Genomic DNA, 27,245 nt, shown 5'->3' with positions numbered 1-27,245 from the left:
CTACAAGTGATGCGTTGTGTGCTTGTAGATTGCGTTATTTTCACTACTTCTAAATTATTATATGTATTTTTTTAATTTATGGAATTTCTTAGATTTGTTAGTTTTTTTTTATTTAAAATCCGTGATCTTCCCGGTGGGTCGTATCCACAGGCATCTGAGGAAGGGCAACTACGCCCACCGCCCATTGGCTCGGGTGCCCCGGTCTACCTCCAGTATCTGATTACTCCCTGTCACATTCTCCTGGCGGTACTTCTACCCAAGTAAACAAAACCAAAAGAAGGAATAACAACAAATAACAATTAACAACAAATAGCGAGGAATAACAACGGCGAATTTTAAAAGCATTTTAATCGTTCTAATAAATGTATATTCTTGTACAAAAATAAAGGAGCAGTGGATAAATGTAACACGGTCATAACAGGATGATTGTTTATATTCAATCTACAATGAATAACAATGCATCCCATTTCGTATTATAGTTGGAATAGAGGTTGGATATGTTTTGTCATGGTTTGATGTTGTCGAAAGTTTTTGCTACAAACGCAAAAGGGGTTGTCCCATAGACATAGAAATGTAGACGCCACTTCCGGCTCTGGGGCGGATGCTGTCAACAGAGGGCAAGCTTCCATGTTGCTGCAAAGGATCGAAATGAAAGGGACGGCCGTGAGTCACGTGACTGGAGGCCGCCATGATGACACTCGCTCCAATGAATTGCAGTGGCGGATGAGGCATCTACCTTTCTATGTCTATGGGTTGTCCCCTGTATGAGTCCTCATCATGTGATTTTTCAAAACTGGAATGCTACTAAAGCTTCTGCTACAAACTGAACAAGCAAAGGGTTTTTCCCCAGTATGAGTCCTCATGTGCGTTTTCAAAGCTTGACTCTGATTAAAGCTTTTGCTACAAACTGAACAACCAAAGGGTCTGTCTCCTGTATGAGTCCTCATGTGACATTTCAGATTACCAAAATCAATAAAGCTTTTGCTACAAACTGAACAAGCAAATGGCTTTTCCCCTGTATGAGTCCTCATGTGTTTTTTCAGATCTCCAGGTTGGCTATAGTTTTTGCCACACATTGAACAAAGAAATGGCTTTTCCCCTGTATGTGTCCTCATGTGTCCTTTCAGTTGTGCATTAAAACTAAAGCTTTTGCTACAAATTGAACAAGGAAATGGCTTTTCCCCTGTATGAGTCCTCATGTGTGTTTTCAGTTGTTCAGATAAACGAAAGCTTTTGCTACAAACTGAACAAACAAATGGCTTTTCTCCTGTATGAGTCGTCATGTGCATTTTCAGGTCTCCAGATTGGTTAAATCTTCTGCTACAAACTGAACAAGCAAATGGCCTTTCCCCTGTATGAATCCGCATGTGTATTTTCAGTTGATGAGTGTGTCTATAGCTTTTGCTGCAAACTGAACAAGCAAATGGCCTTTCCCCTGTATGAATCAGCATGTGTGTTTTCAGCAGTTGAGTGGTGCCAAAGCTTTTGCTACAAACTGAACAAGCAAATGGCTTTCCCTCTGTATGAGTCCTCATGTGTGTTTTCAGCTGTTGAGTGTGAATATAGCTTTTGCTACAAACTGAACAAGCAAATGGGTTCCCCTCTGTATGAGTCCTCATGTGTGTTTTCAGCTGTCGAATGTGGCTATAGCTTTTGCTACAAACTGAACAAGCAAATCCCTCTGTATGAGTTCTCATGTGTGTTTTCAGCAGTTGAGTGTGGCTATAGCTTTTGCTACAAACTGAACAAGTAAATGGCTTTTCCACTGTATGAGTCATCATGTGTCTTTTGAGCTGTTGAGGGTCACTAAAGCTTCTGCTACAAACTGAACAAGCAAAAGCTTTTTCTCCTGTATGAGTGCTCATGTGTCTTTTCAGCTGTATAGGGTAAGTAAATATTTTGCTACAAACTGAACAAGCAAAAGGCTTTTCCCCTGTATGAGTCCTCATGTGTTGGTTCAGGTCATAAGACCGACTAAATCTTTTGCTACAAACTGAACAACCAATTGGCTTTGCATGAGTCATCATGTGTACTTTCAGATTTTGGCTGGTGTCAGATTCAGAACAGTGTGAAGCTGTTCCACAATGCCCTACGTCATCTTGCGTAACTGAACAAGCAAATGGTTTTCCCCCTGTATGAGTCCTCATGTGTCTTTTCAGCTGTATAGTGTAAGTAAATATTTTGCTACAAACTGAACAAGCAAAAGGCTTTTCCCCTGTATGAGTCCTCATGTGTTGTTTCAGGTGACAAGTTTGGCTATATCTGTTGCTACAAACTGAACAAGCAAATGGCTTTTCCCCTGTATGAGTCCTCATGTGTTGTTTCAGGTGATGAGATCGGCTAATTATTTTGCCACAAACTGAACAAGCAACTGGCTTTTTATGAGTCCTCATGTGGACTTTCAGATACGACCCTGCAGCCTCCTCTGGTCTTTGAAGTAGCTCCTCCTGCTGTTCCACTTTAATCTGTGGAGGTTGTGGTTCCTCCTGGACCAGACTGGGACTCATCTCCTGCTGTTCAGGGCAAACTTCCTCTTCACACCCAGGAAGGAGTGTGAGATCTATAAGGACAGCGGAGGTAACATCATCAGAAAACAAATCAATGTCTTTTCTCTCAAATTCCATCTACAAATATATAGTCAGACCTGCCAACCTTGGGATATTGCCATGAGTGCCAGCATGCCCACGTGCACATTTTTACTTACGCATGCCTTTTCTTGGGGGAGGGGGTATGTTATGTTATAGAAAATGTCACACCAAAAATGTAGTACATTGCACTAATGGAGATTATTATACTGTAAGCTACTTGCTCAGACTGAGTTAACATATAGTCTATCAATAAATATAAGTGTAAATGTCAAAGCACAGCCAGTGACTTTATGAATAAACATACATCAATGATCATGTTGCCTAAATAAAACCACATTTCTGTCCATGGTTTACATTTCCATTTAATAATCTAATGATTGAATGTATTTCAATTACAACCAGTAAGATGCCCTGAGGGCGAGAAGCGACCTTGCCCTTTAGGGTGTGCACGCATCCGCAACAGGTCAGCTCCATAGCGGGGGCAGTGTCTTGAGTGTACAGGGTTTGATGAGGGCCCAGGTAGGGCCGGGCCGTAATTTTCGGGCATATTGAGAATTCTAGTTTTTCCGGCTGCCGGGCGCGGCTGCACTAATAACTTTGGGGCGGGCCCATATAGCATATGGAATGACAGAACAGGTCAGCTCCATATATGGAGATCTAAGGGTTTGAGGTCAGATGTAGAGTTGCTGGCCGGCTCCATATATGCAGAACTAGGTGATGATCCAGTCTTCTCCATGTATGGCTATCCAGGGTTTGATGAGGTCAGTGTTGTGATCTTTAGACATGGAGACGGCCATATAAGCTGTGTGTCACAAGGCGTAATGGACTGACGGCCATATATGGTGACGTGTCACAAGCCGTGACGGGCTGACGGCCATACATGGTGGTGTGATGGATCGACTGACGGACGGACGGACTGACAGGTTTTGCAGGTTTTCATAGTAATCTGCGACCTATGGTCGCAATTATCATCTTATTTAAGTGCACATATAAAATGGAAAAATAAAAGTATTCAATTGATGTTTCTATACATTAATATTCATTGAGTGTATATATAGCCTAATCTGTATATTCATTCATATAGGCTACTACTAGTATTTTATTTTCATTATTTTGGATCTCTACATCGTCCGCCACTCCTATATCCGCTCAGTCTCTATTTAAGCAAGGTTTCCCCGCCCCAAACACTTGTATTGGTTGCGATCTACACGCTACTATTTATTGGTTATTTGATCCAGGGAGCCGGGGAGGGAGGGAGCCAGGGGGGAGGGGTAGGCAGGCCGGCCAATCACAGAGGGGCATTCCTAGAACTGAGGATCGATCCATATTAACTTTTGTAAATGAATGCCCTACTTTGTTCTACAACATGTGTCTCACAAGAGGAGCTAAAATACCCTACTCTATAAGTGTTGTGAGCTTGTAGATTTGATATTTATGCTATTAACTCATTGCCTACTTTACACTATGACAGAAATGGTACAAAAACGGTTAAAAAGAAAATATATATCATATTCGGCATTCGGCCAAACTGTTTCCTATATTCAGTATTCGGGTTTCGGCCAAGAGTTTCCCATTCGGTGCATCCCTAGTTATTAGAAGGGTTAGAGTTTGGAAGCACTTTCAATAACGCAACGTCCTGCTGCTTATTGCATTATGTGCCATTTCGAAACGGGTGGTACGCAGGACCTTTGTTTGATTTCTAAGTTGCTTGTGGTTAATAATAAACAGCCATTGTAGGGCTACATCAGCACCTCAAAGTGTAGTTAGCTTGGGTAGAACTACGTGTTGAACGTTTGTGAACAAATACAAGAACGCTCGCACGAAAACATGCTCAGCCCAGGTCACATCTGGCAACCTCAGAACCACCAGGTATTCCTTTCCTAAACAATCTGAGTAAACTATTCCTAAACCTAACCTTATTCCTAAACATAACCTCAGTAAACTATTCCTGAACCTAACCATATGCCTAAAAATAACCTTTTTAGTTTTATTTATTCACACAATAAAAAAAGTACAAAAACAAAAAGGTAACATTAAAGGCGTAGTGAAACGGAAATGGTGGACATTTTATTTTGAAGTCTCAAGTTGAAACACCGCTATGAAGTTTCTGAACCAATCAGAGCGTCGCATCCCTTCAGGCGATGGGACTGTTGCTATGCTATACGCAGCAGCATGGTGTGTGTTTGTTTACAAATCAAATTAACGGCCAGCTGTACCAGTTTACTGTTATGTGGCTTATTTCTACCCTATAATGTTTTCAGATACATATTTTAGCGTGATGATTAAGTTGAAACCGAGTAATACACTGTCTGGATGTTATCTGGAATGGGAATAAAAACGGAGGATTTCTGTAATCAATAGCAGCTGTGCTGCACGGATGCGCACATATGGAGAGGATACGGGTGAGCTTCATTTTTATTGGCTTTTATCGATGTGGGCCTCGACACGTCATCACGCAGCACGTTTTCGTTTTCAGGAAGTAATACAAAAAATATTTGTATGGACTTTTGATATAAAAACACACAAAAATGAGAATTTTCCAATTTTTTTGGCATCCATTGTTAGGTATGCTCATATGATGACCACGGAGATGGTCTAAAAGTGTGAAAAACTTATTTTTCATTTCACTACACCTTTAAAGCTGCAAGCAGTGATGACCAGGCCCGATGTTACGGTCAAATATCGACCAAACAGAAGTGGCAGGAGAGCTAAGTAACTCTGATGGACAAGGATTTTCAACTGAGTCCAGTGAGGCGACTCAAGAAACCATTGAAAAGTTATTGCAAATAAAAGGAACTATGAAATATTGACCAATCAGAAGAGAGGGCGGGGCTAAGCTACACCAATGAAGGACAAGGACTCTAATCCAAGTCCAATGATACCAGTACCACCCAAAATTTTGTACGATATTCCATTGACAATCAAGCAAGCAAAGTAGCACTTTTCGGAAGAGGGTGAGGGAATAATTTTCACAAATAAAGGGCAGTAGTAAGGGCATTTTATCAGGTATTTGACAAATCTGGGAACTAAATCGTTACCAAGAAATTTCTTCACCAATGTGTTTCTAAAGGTGTCTAATAACATGTACTAAAAGTTTGAAATTCAACTCCCGTGGGAAATTGAGTTATTAGCATAATATGCATAATATGCCCATAACATCCTATATAAGGCAAACAAGTCCAAATTTCATCATTCTTTAACACAGCCGACGCGAATCGCGTATCAATACGTTATCAATTAATCAAACGTCGGGTGCGAATCACGTATCAATACGTTTCAATCACTTTTTTATAGCATACTTTCATTCATCTTTTTACCCACCCGGACAATGAAGAACCATCGCCCTATCATTGCTGCTTAGTCCCGCTCACGTGATCAGAAAAACAAACAAAAAAAAAAAAAAACCCTCCCCTCCTGAAAACAGGAGGGCGGGCCGCTTTACGTGTATAAACCAGTGTAAAATGGTTGCGCCCATGCCGATCTAGTCTGTGTGTGAAAATAATCAAATTTCACCTAACCTCGCCTCACCAGGCTTTCCTCCACCTATTGGCTTTTATACTCGATTCCCCCCTCCCCTCCTGTTTCTCCTGCAGGAGGAGGGCCTTGCGAGATGGGGGCTCATGTCTCGGAAAAAAACATGAACGGAACGCTGTTACGCTGCCTAACACATGATCTGCAGATTCTGCACCAGATCGGCATTGCACATGGACAGATGCATGTTTACTTCTTCATACTGTAGCGACCAAACGATTCCCGAGCCTACAATACTACGAACTAACAAACGAACTACAGTATCGAGAGGGGCCGCCATGACAACAGACAGTCTACCGTTGGTGGATCACGTATCGCCATGCAGAGCCGTCATAATCGGAGATCGCTCAGACGTGTGATTGTAACGCTTTTTTATTCATTATAATTGTAGTGATAAGACCGCAATGAACGCGTCGGGGACGTAATCGACCCGGGTGTAATGTATAACGAACTTTTCCGCGTCCTAAACCGTGCATGCCCAGGCATGTTCCCTATACTAGCTTGAAAAACAAAATCAGCTCATGATGACAATGCGTCTCACCGTTATACTATAGTTCTGAACCGAACGGTGGAATGGGACTTTTTATAGCCGTACGATCAAGACTTTTGCTGCCCAATGTGCCCATGACCCCCCCCCCCCCCCCCCCAATGTTACTGCGATCAAAACAATGAAAGCAGTGAATCATCATCATCATCTAAAGGATGCAGAGTTATGAAGGTTTATAGTCAGACATTGACAGGCAGATATAACAATAAACACAATAAATATGCTATACATCCTATACACCGAATGAAAGCCCTGAATGTGTACTTTTACGAGGAAAAGAGTAAACATTGATCCCATGTACAGTCTGTCATAAATTGGTTACTGGGTGGATGCACATTGCGCCCACCAGATATAACTGCAGAGAAGACATGGACCCGAACTCAATATTCACAAAATAAGGCCTATAGCGACATATAAATACTATATACCGTATGAAACAGAAGACTCTCTGCTTTCATAAGAAAAAAACTTCTACTGTAGTAATAATAAAAATCACACCCATGTGAAGTGAGTGGTGCAACTCTGTCCCATATTCTGTTCTCTGCTTATTCAATACAGCTCGCTATATACGGACTGAGGCAGAAAGTCATGTAAACCTTTTATTTACAGTTTGGTCTGTAAACTTCTACTGTAATAATAAAAATCACACCCCTGTGAAGTGAGCGTTGCAACTGTTCTGTACTTATTCACTACAGCTCGCTATATACGGACTGAGGCAGAAAGTCATGTAAACCTTTTATTTACAGTTTCAAATCAAATCAAATCAAATTTATTTATATAGAACATTTAAAAACAACTCTCATTGTACCAAAGTGCTTCACAAGGCAGAATATAGTGGAATACAATATAATACAATAAAATGCAATACAATACAATACAGTACAATTCAGTGCGGAAGACGTCAATAGTAAAAAAAATAAGGATCTAATCTAAAAAGGAAAGGTGCAAGATCATGTCGGTGGTGCAAAGGCTTGTGAATATAAAAATGTTTTAAGTTGTGATTTAAAAGACTCAACGGAGGGCGCAGATAATAAAAATCACACCCCTGTGAAGTGAGCGGTGCAACTGTTCTCTACAGTTGCGCGGTGCAACTGTAGAGAACAGTTGCACCGCTCACTTCACAGGGGTGTGATTTTTATTATTACAGTAGAAGTTTACAGACCAAACTGTAAATAAAAGGTTTACATGACTTTCTGTCTCAGTCCGTATATAGCGAGCTGTAGTGAATAAGTACAGAACAGTTGCAACGCTCACTTCACAGGGGTGTGATTTTTATTATTACAGTAGAAGTTTACAGACCAAACTGTAAATAAAAGGTTTACATGACTTTCTGCCTCAGTCCGTATATAGCGAGCTGTATTGAATAAGCAGAGAACAGAATATGGGACAGAGTTGCACCACTCACTTCACATGGGTGTGATTTTTATTATTACTACAGTAGAAGTTTTTTTCTTATGAAAGCAGAGAGTCTTCTGTTTCATACGGTATATAGTATTTATATGTCGCTATAGGCCTTATTTTGTGAATATTGAGGAGTTCACGTCCATGTCTTCTCTGAAGTTATCTGGTGGGCACAAGCTGCATTCAATAACCAATTACTGTCTAACTGTACATGGGATCAATGTTTACTCTTTTCCTCGTAAAAGTACACATTCAGGGCTTTCATTCGGTGTATAGGATGTATAGGATATTTATTGGGTTCAATTTTATATCTGCCTGTCAATGTCTCTGACTTTAAACCATCCATAACTCTGCTCGCTGTTCAAGATAACCACTTCCAGGCAAATGCAGGTGTTGCAAAAAGGTCAATATCTCCAGAATGGAACATGGTAAAATCAAAATGTATTTTTTAAATTGAAGTGGACAAGTTCAGCTTTCTTTTGATGTATGCGTGTGATTCTCGCTATAAGAGAACATTTTGCTGTGGGCCCCCGAACAAGGCCTTTGTGCAATGTTAAACGGTAGCAACATCCAAATAGGCCTGTCGAGATCTTGTAGCAATCAAAGTGTTAAGTAGCGTGACATATGAAACTAGGGTGATTGCATGATTCTGAATCCATTCCAAGCATTAGTTTTGCACAAAAAACACTCCTTGGGCTAAATTATGCTATATCCACTTGACCAAATGTGACCAGATTTGACCGAGGGGCTGCCATTGGATTTTTTTGAATTTCCGTTTTTTCATGTCATGTGAAAGCAGGGAATCATAGCTTCAAATTGACATATTGGTTGTTCAGTTTGACCCACCAGGTTTGGAGATATGGCTTATAGAAAAATGTCTTGCAGGAGTAGTGGAAAAAAGACCAAGCAGAGAAAATGGACTTCTAGCTTTAGTTCAGTGATCTGTGACTTTAGGGGGCGCTGTTTTCCCTTCATTTCTCCATTAGTCAACCAGCAGTGTTGCCATGTCTGCTTATTATAATTAGTTGGCCTTGTTTCTAAAGAAAAATAATGCATAGGCCTACTGTACCAATTTTATAATAATTTATAACCTGTTAATAAAAATGTATTTGACAAAAATAAAGTGTAGTTGATTATTTGGGCTTGTTTTTAAAGTGTAGTTGATTATGGAGAGTTGGTAACCAAGTGGACCCTTATTAGATCTTTAACTATCAAGTGTAAAAAGAAACCTTAAAAAGGTCCATTTTGTTTCATTTTACACTCTCAAGATATACATAATTGTTAAACATCTGCATTACTTAATTTACAATAAGTCTACACAATTAGAGAATGTTGTTATCTTGATCGTTTGCCTGTTATCTCTCCTTTTTAAAATAGGCTACTGTATTTATTTGGCCTTTTGTAGTATGAAAAAGGGAAAATAACAGTGGCAGATAAATTAGGCCTATGTAAATGTTCCAGATGAGTACAAATAAAAGAGCTATATGAATGCAATAAATAAAAAAATAAAAACAGTAACCAACAGACAACAGGACAGTTTGCTCTCAAACCCTCCCAGCACAAATTGTGCCCTCTTGGCTCTTCTCTTAATTCCTCTGTTTCATTAGCCTGTTATTATTATTATTTGTCTGCAGACCCCCATCTGAAAATAATTTATGCCAGACACAAGATTTGTGTTGTTTGTATGCATGTAGATCCGCTATTTTCGCTTATTTTGGGCTTGTTTTCATATACCGGGTTGCTTATTTCTCTCGCAGAAACTGGCAACCCCACAATGATAGCCGTTAGCTACATTTAGCTAATATATTGATATCAATCCTGTAAGCTAAAACAAGTACATTATCGCGCTATATTACATATCGATGCGATCTGCGTTATTATGACCTTAATTTTCATGGCAGGTACATTCCAAAGCAACTAATAATAACCACGTTATGGTGACATAATGTTACAATGTTTACAATACATTCATTCGAGTCTTCTTCTTCTGCTATTGGAAATAGGAAGCCATTTCCGCATTTTCCATTGTTGTGGTCAACAGTGCCCCCAGCTGGAACATTAGCATGAATTAGCTTTAGGCGGACCAAAATAAACACACTTTTTACAAAATATCGTTGTTAATACTTATTTCTGTGCTATTTCTGTTAGCCAGTTAGTAAAAGACTAGTATTATCTTCCAAAACGATTGTGTACAAAAAGGCGGATTTTAGCGGAATTTGCATACTATAGCAGGGAAGCCGTATGTCTAGTTAGCATTGGTTAACCCAATGGTTATAACATTAGACATAGTGACATGTTTAAGCATTTATTTCATATTTATATGTCGATATCAGCTCTGACATTTATTACAGACCTGCTCTAACATGACATGAATAATAATATAGCTTCAGATTATTTTAGACAGAAAAATAAAAAAGGACAAAGAAAATAGTCTTTCAGCTGTCCTCAACAATTGCCACCCCCGCGATGGCAGGCTCTATATCGCGTGTGGTCACAAATGTGCTGACCTCATCACGTTTGTGTGGCCGTTTTCCTCCCAAGGAGTGTTTTTTGTGCAAAACTAATGCTTGGAATGGATTCAGAATCATGCAAACACCCTAGTTTCATATGTCACATGTTACTTAAAGAATGATGAAATTTGGACTTTTTTGCCTTATATAGGATGTTATGGGCATATTATGCATATTATGCTAATAACTCAATTTCCCACAGGAGTTGAATTTCAAACTTTTAGTACATGTTATTAGACACCTTTAGAAACACATTGGTGAAGACATTTCTTGGTAACGATTTAGTTCCCAGATTTGCATAGATTTCTCTTACTACAGGGACTCTGAACCAAGTCCAATGACACCACCCACAAGTCTCTACGACAAAAAAGCTTACTGGTCAAAGTGACAGATGTGTCAGGTTTCGTCAAAAAGGCACGAAAAGGCGATCGCGGCAGGGAGGGCGTTTGAACCAGAAGGCATCATTTGTCTTTAGAACTAAAGATTTTCTTCCCTGTGCCGACTGCTCATGGAGGTAGCTTTCAGTGAGTTTAAAGCCGACTCACCTTCCTTGGCCTCCTCCCAGTCATCACTGTCTTCAGCATCATATTCAGAACAGTCTGAAGAGATCGGGAGCTGGTGATCACTAGTTGGCCGTGACGGCAGCCAGCCCACATCAGCTTGTGTTTTCATGTATCCGGTTGAGGTACCAGCTATAGGCTCTGGCTCTCTGTTCTCATCATCAGCTACACCATCAGCATCCTCGGGTTGTTGAAGCAGCGCCTTATTAATCTGTGGCGGATCTGGTTCCTCTTGGTCTTGTTGTGGAGGTTGTGGTTCCTCTTGGTCCAGACTGGGTCTCCTCCTCTCCTGCTGTTCAGCAGGAACCTCCTCTGTGCACACAGCGAGGAAATCTAGGAAGAAAATATGAAATGAGAAAAAAGAGAAACTGAAGTTGTCTTTGTTCCACTCAGTTGCCATAGACCCGTACCAGATGTTTAGTTGTTTCTAACAAAGTGGTCTAACTAAGCTACGATGACTAAAGCTAAGACTAAATATACAGACAATTTTGTCAACAAATAAAAACTAGACACAAGTCAATTTACACTTGGTTGCATGCTGAAAATAGCAGATCTACAAGCTCACAATGTGGTACGCTGCAACGACTTGTGAGCTTGTAGATCGGCTATTTTCAGCAAGTGTAACATTATGACGGCATCAACGCCCGCCAAAATGCATTTTAGTCAACTAAATCAACTGTAGATTTAGTCTAATAACATCTTATGATATTCGACTAAAACTAGACTAACACTAAAACATTCCAGGTCACTCAAATGTGACTAAGACTAAATTAAAACCATTCAAGAGAATATGACTAAAACTAAAATCAAAATTTGCTGTCAAAATCAACACTGCTGATACCAAGTTGGCCATTCTACCTCTGAGCTACTGGCGTACGACTATCAACCCAGCCTGGAATCACTACACGAGTCGACATTTCAAATGTTACCAAATGGACCCTCACAGGTCTGTAACTCTGAGTGTACAAATGGAACTAAATGGACCTTTACAGATCTGTAACTCTGAGAGTGTACAAATGGAACTAAATCGACCCTTACATATCTGCAACTCTGACTGTACACAAATGGAACCAAATGGACCCTCACAGGTCTGTAACTCTGAGAGTGTACAAATGGAACTAAATCGACCTTTACATATCTGCAACTCTGATTGTACACAAATTAGGGACGCTCCGATCAGGTTTTTTGGGCCCGATACCGATCAGCGATTGTTTTTCTCATGATCGGCTGATAACGATAGGTCCGAGACAAATACTGATCTTGTGAAATGCAAATTTTAATATTTCCAAAATTATTATGTCAAAACCTACGTCAAAACTGTTCCTGTGTGTGTGGGGAGGAAGGGGAGAATGTTTAGGCCTGTCACAAACATTTATATATATATATATTTCTAATGGGTTTAAAATATATCATTGTCTGTTCAGTCCATTAGCTTTCCAGGCACTTTAGGGGCTGCCCCACATTCATTATGATAGCATTCTTACTATTTATTCTATTGTGCTTACATGATATTTATCCTGTCTTGGTACCATAAATAGAGACTTCTTATTGATACTGTGTAAGATGATAACGGGTGACACCTGTGTTCAATTACTGTTGATTGTATCTCATACCCATGCATAAATACCACACTTCCTGTTATCTTGTCACAAACGCTGAGGAAGGCCATACAGGCCGAAACGCGTCCGTTTGTCAGTCTCAGTCAGAGGTAAATAAAATCATGCAAAAGGACATACAATGAGTGCTGGCATTCTTCATCTCTACTTATATCTTCGAGCCTTGCACCTATAAGGATTTTGTTTGAACCTGGAGTGCTGCGGGTTGTCTGCTACAGGCAGTACTATTCTCTCTGTCACAAAAATGCAAAATGATATTATTGACATTGATTGAAAAGATCAGTTTCTCCAGATAGGGTAAATTTCCGATCACAGATAGGGTAAATGCTGATTACCGATCAGAGTGAATATCGGTCGATATGGCCGATCACCGATCGCTGGCCGATTATCGGAGCATCTCTAACACAAATGGAACTAAATGGACTCTTACAGGTCTGTAACTCTGAGAGTGTACAAATGGAACCTTACAGATCTGCAACTCAGAGTGTACAAATGGAACCAAATTGACCCTTACAGGTCTGTAACTCTGAGTGTACAAATGGAACCAAATGGACCGAAATGGTCTGTTTGATTGATTAATTGATTGATCATTTTATTCACAGTATGTAGAATGGGTACATTTCAAATGAAAGCACAAGTCAATAAAAAAAAGGAGGATGAAACTGGAAAAGTACTAAGACTCCCCAAGTGATTAAGCAAAAATTAATCACCCTCCCCTAAAACATAACATGCTTTACCTCAGTAAAACAAAAACCCTGCATTTTGGCACCGTTATTATTATTAATTACCTGCAGCTTGCTTTGGTCCTGCTGTCACTTCTCTCATTGAAGGGTGTCTTTTCTCTTAAACATCTGAGCAATTGTTGCATTGTTTGTTCATTTATTTTTTAAGTTGCATTCTCCAACAAAAGTTGCAGAGTGTGTCCACCAGGGAAAGTAGTCTTTCTTCACAACAAAACCGTCTTTGTATTGGTGAGTAGCAAAATCATTATTTGTATTTTTTTTTTAAGTCGAGAGGCTGTGCTGCACGTCATGCGAGGGAAATTAATTGAGAGACCAATAGCTCTAATGCAACTCCATTAAAGCTATAAGAAATTACTTACTTACTTCCCCATCGTCAAAGTTGCCCAGCCCTGTTTTAACTAACACAACAGTAGTAGTTTACTACTCTTCTTCTTTAGTAGTTCAGTAAACAAAGTCCAGGAATTATTGCTTGATCTAACCCAGATCAAACAATCATTCAGGCACTCCATCTTTAGGTGAAACAAAGAATGTATTGTTTTTTAGCAACAATATTCACGTATATATTCATGTATAATACAGATAGTATGTTTTTCTTTCTCACCAGTCTTCTTCTTTCCATTAGACCTTTTCTTAATTTCTTTCTTCTTTTCGCTAATTCCTCCACCTACGTTCACCAAAACCAAAACAAAACAAAAAACTTGATGCGATGTTTAAAGTTATGATACCAGCAAAAATAAGGACTAGTCCACTTGAGTGTAAAATGAAACCAAATAGACCCTTAAGTTACCGGTTGTTTTGGTTCAACATTTTTGGTTCCACACACAAACTAGCACGGGTGACAACATTGCCGGGTGATCACTGGCACACTGAGTGGCATAAGTGTGACAGAGGGGTTCTTTCTTTCTTTACTTTGGCTGAAAATAGTAAATCTACAATGTGACGCACTGATGTGAGCTTGTAGATCTGCTATTTTCACAAAACTAAAGACATTTTGAACAATTTTGAGTACATAAAAAACTAGAAGAAGTGCCCCTCGGGGCACAGGTCTCCACCAGGATTGATATTTGGATAAAATCTGAAGGACTAATATAAAAAAGTGTTGCACATAAATGGGCCTCCTGGTGTGGTGGCGCTCGAAAAGGCAGAATTGAGGAGAGGTCGACGCTTTTCGTTGGGCTGTAGGGAGTGTGCAAACAAAGTTTTACGCAGATTGGTGCAGTTATATGTAAAGACGCAACTGGGCCTGTTATAGCGCCACCATCACACCTCATATGGATATGGCATATGGATATGGAGCGTCAGCCATTTCGTTGCGACGTAGCCTGGACCAATCAAATAACCAATAAATAGTAGCGTGTAGATCTCAACCAATAAAAGTGTTTGGGGACGCGAAACCTCGCTCAAATAGAGACTGCGAGCGAATATAGGAGGGGTGGACGACGTCGCTGCATGGCGCGTTGTTGCTCGCGGTACGTCAGGATGGTCTCATTGAAAGACATGTATTGTATTCTAATGAGATTTCACTGGCATCACTGGCAGTGTAGATGAGGTGTCAGGCTGATTTTAAAAATGTCTTCCTCAGCCTAGTGGGAATATGCGTGCAGTTTCTATTTTTTTTTTATCCCACGATTTTGTAACCCATTTTTCACCCCTGTGTGAATTATCTAATGTGATCCTGGGCTCTACACACCCTCCGCCAACCTAGTCCCCATATATGGGGGACATGGGGAGAGCAACGGACTTGAACTCATGCTTCCTTCATGCCTGAGTGTCCAAGTTGCTCCTTTACACCTGACAGGGGGGAGTTTCCCTGGTTGGACGTAGCGTGTGGAAGGAACACGTTATTCCAACCAGTTCCTTTCCCCTCCATCAGGCGCCCCGGCTGGCCAGGGGGAGGCAGTTTAGAGACCAGGATTACAGCATGTTCTTTGTGAGGGTACCTACCCTAGGTGACACGGGGAGAACATGCAAACTCCACACAGAAAGGCCCTTTTGCCAACACCGCCTCGGGTATGGGCACTGATGACGCGGAGGAGAGAACACGGCGCCAGCACCCACAGCGTCCCGAGCGGGAATCGAACCCAGGACCTTCTAGCTGTGAGACGACAGCACTACCAACTGTGCCACCGTGCCCCTATGCGTGCAGTTTCACTGCAATCGGACACTGCGTTGATGATTTGTGGCATTTTGTACAAAACGGGCAACTCTTGAATTTTTTGGAAGCCAATCAGGATGGTATATGAGAAATGAAACAAATCCGTCGTGATCGCATGACTATAGAGATCATGGGCAGTATTATGCGTGTCTTAAGTACCAGGTCTTATTACTTAACTTAATACCTGGAGGCGTGGTCAATGCTGTTTGGCCACTCAGAATAGCCAAATGGCATTGATCACGCATCCAGGTCTTAAGTTAAGTAATAAGACCTGGTACTTAAGACACGCATAATACTGCCCCATGTGTACCGATTTGCGTGAAATTTGGATTAAAGCTGGAGTAATATAAAAAAATATGTTTTACAATTATGTCGGCCTCCTGGTGGTGCTATAAAGAGCAGATGTGAAAAATGCCAGGCAAAGTTTTTCATTGGTATCTAGGGAGTGTGTATACAAGGTTTTACAGAGATTGAGAGTTATAGGTAAAAACACGAATGGGCCAGTTATAGCACCACCATGAGGCTGAGTTGAAAATTTTCAAGTGGCATTTCTTCCTCTGCCTAGTGGGAATGTGCGTGCAAAAATTCACGGAAATCACACAATGTGTTCATGATTTGCGGAATTTTGTTGGAAATGGAACAGTCCTGCTAAATTTGGAAGCCAATTTTAGCCAATCAAGATGGAGTCTGAATAATCTGAAAGACCCGTTTCCTGTAATGGCTATAGAGAGACTGTGTACCAATTTGCGTGAAGTTTGGACAAAATCTGTAGGTGTACTGTCAAAAAATGTGTTTAGCAAAAAGCGGCCTCCTGGTGGCGCTATAACAGGCCAATGTGAACAATTTTGGGCAGAGGTTCAGCTCTGGCATCCAGGGAGTGTGGCTGCGAACAAGGAAACGGTACCAGAGATTAGCTGTCCACAGACGGACAGACGCACACACACGGACGGATGGACAGAGTGCAAAACACTCTCTCCCCATGCCTTCGGCCTGGTGGAGAATACATCACAAATCTTGAAGGGGAGTCCCTCCGTGTCACAACATTATTTTCAGATGGGGGTCCCAGCCCGAGGTAAAATACAGAATTATTAATTTCAATAATTTGACATGGAATTTTTTTAATGCGTGCACACACATGCAGGAGCCCACACATACACACACACACAAACCTGCAGCGGTGTGTAGCAGTGTGTCCATCTCTCTCTGGAAGAGGCTGTATATGAACTGTGCGACCGCACTGAGGCGCTCCAACACAAACATTCTGACCTGACAAACATCACCGCTTGTTGTGTGTTTCTCCAAAACACACAATATCTGCTCTCCCACCGACGTCATGTGTCCGTTTATCTCCAGCCGTACAGACTCCATTTGACTCGTTTTACCTCCTTTAAGAGACATTTTACCTCCTTTGTGATACATTAACTCATTTATGATACATTTGAACTCATTTAAGAGACGTTTTAACTGCTTTTGTGGGATATTTGACCTCCTTTCTTTGTTGTGAGCCCGTCTTCGTTTAGGAAAACCTCGCGCGTCAACAGGAAGAAGTTAGAACTACAATCACGACATTCTACTTCCTGGTCAACGTGACTGTCAAGCATGCGCAACAACACAGATGGCAGGGCACCGTTAGCCTTAATGCCTGCCGCCCCCTGGTGGAGAAGGGTAACTGTCGCTGGTAGATCCCCTCGGTACAACGAGGTGGCAGGCCACTGACCATACAGATTTATTTGATTGTATTTGTATAGTAGTCGATCTCTGTAACTTTGTATTGTAAAATCAAGAAAGAATAACATGAGACAGCTAGAGATGGGTGACTGCTTTCTTTCAGTGCTGTGTAAACAATCCACTTAGTTTTATTAAACACATTTCTTCCATGTAGCCCATGTTTTGTAATTGCATCAACATGCTATTATGATGTCCATGGAACAATTATCACTCAACAATTATAAATTAATATGATAATACCTTTTATATAATCACCAACATGAATTATGTACAGCTGGGTAGAGTAGTGGGGCGAGATGGAAAAGGGGCGACTTGGCTGTTACCCAAGTGGCTCATGCTGTGTTTGTGATTGATGTGTCTTTTCTTCAGGGTTCTGTGGAGATTTTACTAAGTTGCTGTTGGAATGAATATGGAGATCCAAGCAGGCACATAATCCTTCGTTCCATTTATTGGTCAGCAATCAGTTACAGACAGGTTACAGATATCATCGTTACAGCATATTGAGGCCTTCGTCCTAGGCAGAATGCCTAGTCCCCCCTTGTCTCTCTCTCTCTCTGTATCTCACTCACTCTTTTTTCTACTGATTCCCTGCATGCAGTCTTATACATTCTTAACATGTGGGTGTCGCCTTGTTCCTGTGTGTGTGTGTGTGTGTGTGTGTGTGTGTGTGTGTGTGTGTGTGTGTGTGTGTGTGTTGACCCACAGGGTCAGCAATCAGTCACCACAGCAGGGGTCCTTCTGTTGCAAACATTCTTTGGGTGGTAAAAGTCACTGCGTCTACAAACTGCTATCTTAAAGTGTCCCTATAGGCAGGATGGGCTCACAGCTGTTGCTCATTGGGACTCAATGTGACCTCCTATAAGCCAAAGTGTTATGTGTACAATTATGACATAGTTTGAGAGGCATAAGCTATCAAAATATACATCAGACCCCCCTTCTGGGGAATTAAATATTCCCCAGACATAATTCATATTTTATAAATGACCAAAATTATTTTTCCAAAAAAATGTTCACTTTTTTCTTTTTTCTCAAAAAATCCCAAAATGTTCAAATTCCCCAAACGGTCTCCCTTCGTAGGTAATTACCCTCTTCCCCCCTGGATAATGAGAAGGTGAAACACAGTCAGGTTGACACAAAACTCAAAACAAAATGAACAAAATCAATCTGTTAGACAATGACCCTATCAGTCCGAAGCTGTTTGTTGTCACACCCAGATAAAATAAATTCAAGTGAACTGTTCCTAGGCTAATTACTATACTATTTTTAATTTGTTCCCCAACATTATCGACTTAATAAGAAATAATATAATATTCCCTTCTCCCCCCCTTCTTAGTTAGTGAGCAACTTTCATGGAATATTAATGGACAGATGAACGGTCCTGCAGAAACCATCCATCTGACTCCCAATTCGGAAAGTTGCACACAAACTAAGAGCTAACATGTAATACTCATGGTGAGTTTCAATCTGTATCAATATGTGACTAACATAGTAACATTATACTCCTAATGTAGGCCTATTTTAACTGACAATTAAACAACATTTGTATTACTAACTAGAATATAATTCTCATTTTTTAATTGGATTTCACTGTGATACTTAAGGAAGTTATCTAAAATGAACTCATATTATTACCATTAACTATTATTTTTAAACAAATCAACCAAAACCTTTTCAACCTGATAGACCCCCCTGGACACAGGAGCATTTTTTTTTAAACTATCTATATTGTACCAAATTAGAACCGAACAAGCATGGGGCTTGTTCCGTTGTATCTCTTGTATGACAGACCTGAAACTGAACCATATTTAAAACAGAAATTAAACTCCTTATTTAACTGAAATCCTATTTAGACTAAATCAAATTCCTATATTGATTACATCCTGTTTAGACTAAATCAAATTCCTATATTGATTGAATACAAATACCTGTAAATGAAAAGTTAACACTCATAGCATGACAAAATGGTTAATCATAAAAACAAACATCCCTAAAACAGTACTATTTCAGTACCTTGTTATATCTACTTTGACCTGTCAGCACAGAATACAATATTTTCCAACATTAATCACAATTCAGATGAACCGCGATTTTTTCCTTCCATGACGCAAATTGTTCAGACGTTCAACGCGCTAGGGAAATGGTTCCCACAATTCTTTTTTCGCCTACAGAATAAAAACGCTTGGAACATCCTTCTTGATTCTCAGAGCTCGCACATAGCTCTCAGATCTGTAGGTTTGAAGCAGACCGTTGTCCCCATATGCTTCAGCACACGTGAACTACAGCTGCAGTCGACAGTAGAACTCAGTAGAACTCATTTTGAGCATCACAAGGCTCGAGTGGACTGTAGATTCTCCTTGAGCAATCACAAGGCTCTTAGTGGACAGCTTATTGCTTAGCCATGTCAATCATGACAGCAAAAGCATCGAAACGCTCCTTTCCTCCTAGTGCAGAAGGAGAACCATGCTCCCCTCCATCCCGGTGGAGAACCAGTTGGCGTGGGCCCGTGGGCCGTAGCCGCAGAATAGCGCTCAATCCGACACCTCCTGTAGCGAACACAGGTCTGTGAAAGTCACCTGCTGTTGATTTCCGACGGTAGAAGCTAATTCAGGAGCTCCCATCGCAAATGAGAGCCATAAATAGTGTCGCTGAACTAACTAAATTCACTGATGTCAAGTCACCAAACGTATTGATGGACAGGTGATTTGAGCTGAGGGGCTGGCTTGCTTTAACCCTGAAAGGTTCAACCGTGGGTCTAGATCCCCCGGTTAAAACTTCCACTCCTGGAGATATGGGTCAAACACTGTCCCATCTGTTTCTCTAAATAGCACCCCCAATAAACAGCTCACAGCGGGTCAAACAGAGGTAGGAGATAAAGACAGGACAGGAGGTCCACAGGAGGTCCCTAAAGCCCTCTCCCTGTTATCTGAAACTAAACAAGGTATTTATTCAGGGTGAGGAGGAAATAGCTCTCTCCCCCTCTCCCTAACACACATTCCGTCAGAGCATATAAAGATTGACTCTCCAGTATTCGTATTCAGCTCTGTATGTATTTGCTCATTTAACTATCACTCTTAGAATGGCTTCTACTAGCAATATTTCACCGGACATAGCTAGAACCTTTTTGAAGTAAGTCTAGTATGAAGTACATTCAATCATTCATTCACTCACACATACATTATTCTCAATCAATTCTCGTGATTTCATTCACACCACAAACACTCAGGCTTGTGTGACCTTCTCATTGAAACCCCTGGCTGGTGTCTACCCCAAACTCAAGCTTCATATGGCCTGGCAAACATTGCTGTACGTTTCTTCTGACACCTGTGACAGGTGTACCAAGCCATAAATCCACCACCAAAATAAAAAAGATTATTGCTATGCCTTTTTCAATGAGAAGTTCCCTTGCCTGTACACACTCTCACACAGAGTTGATCCAAAATACTACCACTGTTTTAGTAGTATTACTTTCCAACCCTTCAAACATAACACACTCACTTCACACAGTAGGACAATCTCACACACACATTTCAATAGAGAGGGGCGTGTCAAGTCAACTGTCAAAAGAAGAGCATGGCACTTCTCCTTTAGCTGTCCTTCTCATCCATGAGGTCCGGTCAACTTGACTTCCCTCAAAGTTTCCCAATGTGATTTCTGATTACACTGTCCAGAAAAATGACCATATATCCCACATTTATGGCAAACACCTCTCATCCTCCAGCTTTCCGGGCTGTGACGTGTCTGTGGCTGTACTCCCCATGGTGCAGCACACTGATAGGGTCGCACAGGTGGCTGACATCCCCATTGTTGCCATCTCTGCTGTGGCGGGTTCTCCCACTGCGGCCTCTCCCACTGCGTCTCTCGTACTCTCCATGGCAGAAGTGGTTGTGGAGGTTCCCACTGTTGTGGCAGCGGACGGTTCGGCAAAACAGCCGTGCAAAAACGCTGCAAGTGCGTCACATCGCCACATCTATAACAGCCTGTGTAATAACGTGGTCCACTCGGCTTGGGATTATGTGGACGAAACTGTTCGGGCTGAGTCTTGTCAACCCTGGGTGCACTGGGTAGGTCAGGAGCCGCCTGGGGCTCAACCCCAGCTGTCACGACAGCCGCTTGTATGATCTGTTGTGCGCCCTCCAACTGGGTCTTGGTCAGCAGTCGAACCATTTCTGTGTGACTTTGTTCCTGCTCATCTGCCTCCTTGCGAGCAAGTCCAACGCAGTGTACAATGTGATCCACGTACAGAGCAAGGGGCAATTTCGCCAGGCCAACCACTGTCTGCAGATTGGCCCTGACTTTCTCAGGAAGACCTTGTTAAATTTTTGAGTAGACAATAGACCGTTGAAAATCATTACGCTCAGGGTCCTTTCCTGTGGCATCCATCCATTCCTGGCACACGCGGGCGACATATTTACGTGGTGGTTCGGAGACCCCCAGCGGAGATATCGTAATCGTATCCGGATGCACTTCAGTGGGGTATAAGTCTCTCAGCGCACGCCATAGTGCTCCTCTGTGACTCAAGAAAAGGTCTGCGTCTCCAGCCGTCGTACCTGCGTACAGTCTGAGTCCCGCACGGTCAAGAATGTCATCCAGGCCGTCTATGTCAATCAGATTTGCCAGAAGTTGTTTTAAGTCACCCACAGTTAGCTCTGTCCCAGTCAAAAGGTCCTCAAACTTCAATATCCAGCGTTGCGCACCATCTCGCAAAGGGGGAAGTTGACATACAATGTCAGTCATGTCGACGGACGCCCATGGCTTGTATTCCATATGTCTGCCCTTCCCCAGCACCGGGAGCATCCTGGGGCAGTTATCATCAATGTCAGGTGTGGGCCTCTTTGATCTGCATGGGCATTTGTTCAAGGCCCCCCTGGAGTCTTTCACACGTCTCCGGCTCGAACGTGTGCGAGTGCCGGAATGGCTCTCACAATCACTGCTGTCCTGTTCAAAATCCTCATCACTTTTGTTGACGTACTTCCTCTTACTCCCACTCTGCCTGTCGTGACTCGGTAACACACGTTTCTCCGTGCGTCCAGCAGCTCTGTCATGGCAGTGTTTGCTCTCCAGCTCTTTCAACGCATCAGAATGGTCATTGTACAATCGAACCAAGTCTTTTTCTTGAGCAGCCAATCCAGCCAAACGCTCCGCCAGGTACGTAGTAGCGGCTGAATCCTCAATATTCTCCCGAAAACTCTTCTCCGCCTCAGAAATCTGCCCATGAAGAACAGTGAGACTATCGCCAAGAGAGTTCAGCATCATGACAGCGTCCCCCCTCACTTCCTCCTGTGACAGGTGGCTGCCGCTCATGGCCGGATTGGGGCTTGCTGTCCTTCTGTAGATGTCATCACCTCCATGTAAACTGTGGCTGTGTGCAGCCTTGTCACTGAGATCACCCAAATCGAGGATCAAATGTGCCTCTTTCAACAGAATTTCACTCAACCATGTTTCTATGGCACGCATAGACTGTCTTTGTGTCCTTAATTCACTGGTCAAGTCAGGCAACGTACCCGTTCCAGCTCCCTCTTAACAGAGCTTTGAGTGTCGCTGTCATCTGGCCGTTGCTTAGATGTCCTCATGTCTCCGCTGTCATGAACTTTCACCTCAGCCTTTGCTGAGGGCACGTTGCTGTGGTCCACAATGTTAATGCACTGCTGCTTCTGGGCCGGTAGTACTGACTCACTGACATTGGGGCCTTCTGTACAAAACATAGCTAATAGTACGTCGTACCTGCGTACAGTCTGAGTCCCGCACGGTCAAGAATGTCATCCAGGCCGTCTATGTCAATCAGATTTGCCAGAAGTTGTTTTAAGTCACCCACAGTTAGCTCTGTCCCAGTCAAAAGGTCCTCAAACTTCAATATCCAGCGTTGCGCACCATCTCGCAAAGGGGGAAGTTGACATACAATGTCAGTCATGTCGACGGACGCCCATGGCTTGTATTCCATATGTCTGCCCTTCCCCAGCACCGGGAGCATCCTGGGGCAGTTATCATCAATGTCAGGTGTGGGCCTCTTTGATCTGCATGGGCATTTGTTCAAGGCCCCCCTGGAGTCTTTCACACGTCTCCGGCTCGAACGTGTGCGAGTGCCGGAATGGCTCTCACAATCACTGCTGTCCTGTTCAAAATCCTCATCACTTTTGTTGACGTACTTCCTCTTACTCCCACTCTGCCTGTCGTGACTCGGTAACACACGTTTCTCCGTGCGTCCAGCAGCTCTGTCATGGCAGTGTTTGCTCTCCAGCTCTTTCAACGCATCAGAATGGTCATTGTACAATCGAACCAAGTCTTTTTCTTGAGCAGCCAATCCAGCCAAACGCTCCGCCAGGTACGTAGTAGCGGCTGAATCCTCAATATTCTCCCGAAAACTCTTCTCCGCCTCAGAAATCTGCCCATGAAGAACAGTGAGACTATCGCCAAGAGAGTTCAGCATCATGACAGCGTCCCCCCTCACTTCCTCCTGTGACAGGTGGCTGCCGCTCATGGCCGGATTGGGGCTTGCTGTCCTTCTGTAGATGTCATCACCTCCATGTAAACTGTGGCTGTGTGCAGCCTTGTCACTGAGATCACCCAAATCGAGGATCAAATGTGCCTCTTTCAACAGAATTTCACTCAACCATGTTTCTATGGCACGCATAGACTGTCTTTGTGTCCTTAATTCACTGGTCAAGTCAGGCAACGTACCCGTTCCAGCTCCCTCTTAACAGAGCTTTGAGTGTCGCTGTCATCTGGCCGTTGCTTAGATGTCCTCATGTCTCCGCTGTCATGAACTTTCACCTCAGCCTTTGCTGAGGGCACGTTGCTGTGGTCCACAATGTTAATGCACTGCTGCTTCTGGGCCGGTAGTACTGACTCACTGACATTGGGGCCTTCTGTACAAAACATAGCTAATACTGATAATTCAGTCTTGCGTTTGAGTTTTCGCTCCTTCGTTTTCTGATCTGCTCTGTATCCATGCACCAGAACCCTTATGGTGTTAATGACTTCTACATCAAAAGTACCCACCAGAGGCCAGGGTTTGTCAATGTCTGGCCAACGCTGGTTAAATTTCTTTGAAATCTTCAAAATATCCTTGCATAAAACTGAATATTTCTCTTGGACAATGTCCACTGGGATTATTCCTGCGTCCATCATATCTACTAAATAGTAAATAATCTACTAGACACTAAACTTACAGTCACACTGTGACACACTCATGCTGTGTCACCTCTCACTCGGTCACCGACATGCATACTCATTTGCATACTGTCCCCACAGAATGAGTAGTCAATAAACTTACTCCAAGGAAAACATGCAATACTTTCTCTCTCACCATTCACACAGGAAAGTGTAAAATAAAGAAATGAGAAAACTACTGACAGTGACAAAGAAATATAGAAATGCCTCTATATTTTTTTTTAGACTAGCAAGTCAAATCACTGACTGAGGGAAGAGATTGACCCCCCTGCATGCACTCCACACAGGGCTCAAATGCACTCAATCGCTCCCTCATTCACATCTAAGCAACTGTTTTGTCCCAGAATCAAATTACCCCTGCAGGCTATATATTTTTGACTAAAATAAAAAACCTGTATGCTTAACCATCCAAATTAACCTATCTAATTTTACAAAGGATAAATGAAATATCCTAAATGTGATAATTTACAATGAGAAATGTATTCTCAATTACCTCCTAAATTTAGCTTGGACCCCCAAATTAAAGCCAATTTAACCTGAATTAAATCCCCATTTTAATATCTATATTACTCCCCCCTCAGAAACATGTTCCACATGCTTCAGAAATACCTAAAAGAAAAAACAATACTATAGGCCAACCCAAATAATAACACCCAAGCCTAAAGCATAAAACCCTCCCCCGCTCTGTCGCAAAGACAAAGAAAGGCTTCCCCAGCATGCGGCATTCAACCCTAACTCACAAAGATGCTCTAGCACACACACGCACAATCATACCATATAAGCTACACTACCATTTAACTCTTAAACCCTGTCAACTCCCTAACAGAAGCAGACTCCAAGAACCTAATCACTAACCTAACCAATAACCTGCCTAACACAGCGTCCAGATGTACACTATGGCCCTAACACGTACGCTCAACACAAGAATCACAAACCTATTCCATCATCCCAACTTCAGTCCCAGGTCCCATCCAAAGTCACGTCAAAAGCAACAAAAAATCCACAGATACGCAGGTCCGTCTCGCGTGGCGCAGAAAATCCCCAGACTTTTCCTCACCAACCATCCTCCAACGTCTGGCGCCATTGTGATGTGTCTTTTCTTCAGGGTTCTGTGGAGATTTTACTAAGTTGCTGTTGGAATGAATATGGAGATCCAAGCAGGCACATAATCCTTCGTTCCATTTATTGGTCAGCAATCAGTTACAGACAGGTTACAGATATCATCGTTACAGCATATTGAGGCCTTCGTCCTAGGCAGAATGCCTAGTCCCCCCTTGTCTCTCTCTCTCTCTGTATCTCACTCACTCTTTTTTCTACTGATTCCCTGCATGCAGTCTTATACATTCTTAACATGTGGGTGTCGCCTTGTTCCTGTGTGTGTGTGTGTGTGCGTGTTGACCCACAGGGTCAGCAATCAGTCACCACAGCAGGGGTCCTTCTGTTGCAAACATTCTTTGGGTGGTAAAAGTCACTGCGTCTACAAACTGCTATCTTAAAGTGTCCCTATAGGCAGGATGGGCTCACAGCTGTTGCTCATTGGGACTCAATGTGACCTCCTATAAGCCAAAGTGTTATGTGTACAATTATGACATAGTTTGAGAGGCATAAGCTATCAAAATATACATCATGATGTAAAATGTTGAGACCCGTCACTCCACACCAAGAACGATAGTCTTATAAGTCTAATATCTCCCCTGAGCCATAGGCAAATATTAGTGTGAGTCACTCTGCCACACACACACACACACACACACACACACACACACACACACACACACACACACACACACACACACACACACACACACACACACACACACACACACACACACACACACACACACACACACACACACACACACACACGTGGGAGGTCAAGAAATTCAACAGAAAAAGGTTAAAATCTCAGAGGGGGAAGTTCACCGGAATGTCTGGATGAGTCATTATTATTAGGAAATGATATAGTCAATGGACCATTGGTTGAGAGTTGAGACACAGTGGGATGTTGTATACACGGATAGCAAGTGATACAAGAGCACTAATCTTAGCCCATATCCCCAGGACCCCACCCAACACAACAGTGGTCCCCAGGTTGATTGTAAGTCAGGGTGGCGGTCCCTCATTCACAATCAGGTGAAAACCACTGGTTTAGGACATTTGGAGTTATTTTATTGTCATGATAAGCCCATTACTGGCAAAAAGTTCGAAGGTAATAACTGTTATTAACTTTGCACTTTTTGGGGGCCGCTAAGCTTGAGCCTCCGTGTGACACCACACACACACACACACACACACACACACACACACACACACACACACACACACACACACACACACACACACACACACACACACACACACACACACACACACACACACACGTCTTGGAATCATGATACAGCAAGAATGTCACTCAGCAGCGTCTCTGATAGCCATAATCGTTCACATAACGGTACTCAGGACTAGGCTTAGTCTCATATGGTGGTACACACACATACAGTATATCCCTATGGTCCTGAATACAAGATATTTTTCCAATGGCAATATCCTAAAAAACAGGGTTGTATATAATCGGGGGACTAGACTATTTGACATTCAATATTATTTTTCCACAAATGAGTCTTGAAAAATGGGGGTCGTCGTATAATCAGAGTCGTCTTATATTCGGCACAATACAATAACAAATAATAATAACAACA

General features: G+C 42.2%; 1 long non-coding RNA gene across 1 annotated transcript; it reads right to left on the bottom strand.

The window, feature by feature from the left end:
- Positions 1-331: 331 nt before the first annotated feature.
- LOC306931376 lies at positions 332-17,243 on the bottom strand. Its single transcript, XR_013791013.1, has 4 exons — positions 16,821-17,243; positions 14,098-14,160; positions 11,123-11,470; positions 332-2,560 (listed from the first exon to the last, which is right to left on the bottom strand). It is a non-coding gene; the product is annotated as an uncharacterized lncRNA (long non-coding RNA).
- Between the last annotated feature and the right edge of the window lie 10,002 nt (positions 17,244-27,245).

This window comes from Electrona antarctica, assembly GCF_951216825.1.
Source record: "Electrona antarctica genome assembly, chromosome: 10".
In the NCBI taxonomy this organism is placed as follows: domain Eukaryota; kingdom Metazoa; phylum Chordata; class Actinopteri; order Myctophiformes; family Myctophidae; genus Electrona; species Electrona antarctica.
Note: the sequence above shows the minus strand (reverse complement) of the source record. Positions and strands in the feature narration are given on the sequence as shown.